At 36.1% G+C, this 2,719-nt stretch overlaps 1 pseudogene; it reads left to right on the top strand.

Moving 5' to 3' along the window:
- The first annotated feature begins 1,564 nt into the window (after window positions 1–1,564).
- Window positions 1,565–2,503, top strand: LOC131405889 (olfactory receptor 4F17-like; annotated as a pseudogene).
- The last annotated feature ends 216 nt before the right edge of the window (window positions 2,504–2,719 follow it).

A 2,719-nucleotide genomic window follows, 5' to 3' on the forward strand; every position in this document is an offset into this window, starting at 1 on the left:
ACATCCGTGCCCATCTTCCTCCACTTTATATGGGACGCTGCCACAGCATGGCTTGACAAGCGGTGTGTCAGTGCGTGCCTGGGATACAAACCTGCGAACCTCAGGTCGCCACAGCGTAGCGTGTGCACTTAACCGCTATGCCACCAGGCCGGCCATTATGGTAAACTCTTCTTTAACATTTATTTTAATAACTGTGTTACATTCCATCATGTATATGTATGTAATAGATTTAAACCTAATGTTCAGCATTTAAATTGTTCAAAGTTTTATCACTCCAAAGCGTGATGAACACTTTTGTGCCAAAAACATTTTCTGTACAAATAGAATTTTATAAGGAGTATAATTTTACCATATGGATTCAGCGTTCTTGGTGTATGATTTCAAAATGTTTTTGTTAATGTTTGAATCACTCAATGTTTCCTCCAGCAATGTATGGATGTGCCTATTTCACTGACACTTTCCCAGTCTTGACTATAAAAACTGTAAATCTTTTTCCTAATTTCATAGGAAAATAATAGAATTATATTTTATGTTATTTCTTCAGAGATATGTATCTCTAAGGAAGAAATATATACACACACACACACACGTGTATATAGTTTACATTTCTGAATTCTCTCTTCAATGTCATTTGTCTGTTTATCTATTATGTCTTGGAGGTTTTATTGAATGATTTAAACTCTCTTTTGTATTATGAAGATTTCAACCTTTTTTCTCTGCAGCATTTCAAATTCAAGTATGATTTATGTGTTGGTTGGGGGAGATTGTTTTTAAGCACATATAGGAAACAGCCTTCAGAGATGTCTTAACTATTATTATGCATTTCTATACTCATTTCTAATTTTTATTTATTTTTATTATTCTTGATTCTATTTTTAAAAGTTTTCTATTTTTATTTTTTAAAATCAGTTTTTTTTTTTTTTTGAGGAAGATCAGCCCTGTGTTAACATCTGCCAATCCTCCTCTTCTTTTGCTGAGGAAGACTGGCCCTGGGCTAACATTCCTGCCCATCTTCCTCCACTTTATATGGGACACTGCCACAGCATGGCTTGCCAAGTGGTGTGTTGGTGCGTGCCCGGGGTCTGAACCTGCGAACCCCAGGCCGCCCCAGCGGAGTGCGAGCACTCAACCGCTTGCGCCACTGGGCCGGCCCCCTAAAATCATTTTTATATGCTCATAAACACACTTCCAATTTTCTGGGATTCAATATTTATTTATTTTTGTTTTTAATTTTTGTTAGATTCTTTCACCTGAATTCCTTGAGTTTACTTTGTGCATTCTCTTCTAAATTCTTAAGTTGCCTGATTAGTTCACATATTTGAATAAATGAAAGCTTTTAAAGAAATAGATTCCCTCTGAGTGCAGCTTTGGTCATACTACATTAACGTTTTATACCCTGGGTTCCCATTATTTTGTAAATAGTTTACCGTCAATTAAATAAAAGATTTGTTAACAACCAATTTTAAATTATCAACATTTAACACATTATTTTCAGTGCCTCAAAGTTGATTCCTTCTTTCTTTTCCTTCAGGTCACTTCAGAGTCTTCCTTTCTTTATAATTCAATGGACCAAGGAAATGGCTCTGTGGTAACTGAATTTGTGTTACTGGAACTTGCACAATCCTTGGGAATGCAGTTTTTCCTTTTCCTTTTCTTCTTTCTATTCTATGTGGGAATTACCCTGGGAAACCTCATCATTGTGTTCACAGTGATTTTTGATTCTCACTTACACTCCCCCATGTATATTCTACTGGCCAACCTGTCACTCATTGACCTGGGCCTTTCATCTATCACAGTTCATAAGATGGTATCTGGTCTTTTCAGTGATTGTAAAATCATTTCCTTCCACAACCGCATGATACAAATGTTCTTTATTCATGTCATGGGAGGAGTTGAGATGGTGCTGCTCATAGCCATGGCATGTGACAGGTAGACAGCAATCTGCAAGTCTCTCCACTATCTAACTATTATGAATCTCAAAATGTACATGATTTTGATAGTGGCTACTTGGATCATTGGGATGATTCATGCTGTGTCTCAGTTTGTTTTTGTCATAAATTTACCTTTCTGTGGCCCTAGTAATGTGGGAAGTTTTTATTGTGATTTTCCTAGGGTTATTAAACTTGCATGCATGGACACTTACAGACTAGAATTTGTGGTCATTGCCAACAGTGGCTTCATATCTATGGGTACCTTCTTTTTCTTAATTATATCATACATCTTTATTCTAGTCACTGTCAGACAACATTCCTCAAAGGATTTATCCAAAGCATTCTTTACTTTGTCAGCTCACACCACTGTGGTGGTTTTGTTTTTCACTCCGTGCATGTTTCTCTATTTGTGGCCTTTCCCTACCAAGTCATTGGGTAAATTTTTTGCCATTGTCGACTTTGTTGTCACTCCTGTCTTAAATCCTGCTATCTATACTTTAAGGAACAGAGATATGCAAGTGGCAATGAGAAGGCTGAGTCGACAAGTTGTAAGTTCTAGGGAGATAGCATAATAGATTTCATTGATAAGAGTAAAAGTTGAGTGTTATGGACTATCAGGACCCTCGTGATCACCATTAATGCTATGCAATGTGTATAATTTTATTATTGCTTCTAAAAAACTGAAAAGTCTACAGAAAAAGAGGTATTGAATCAAAGAATTTCATTTTCAGATAGAGTTGCGATGACTTTTAAGTATAAAAAATAAGGTTTTATATATTTCTATCTAA

The sequence above is a fragment of the Diceros bicornis genome, chromosome 5 (genome assembly GCF_020826845.1).
Source record: "Diceros bicornis minor isolate mBicDic1 chromosome 5, mDicBic1.mat.cur, whole genome shotgun sequence".
NCBI lineage: Eukaryota > Metazoa > Chordata > Mammalia > Perissodactyla > Rhinocerotidae > Diceros > Diceros bicornis.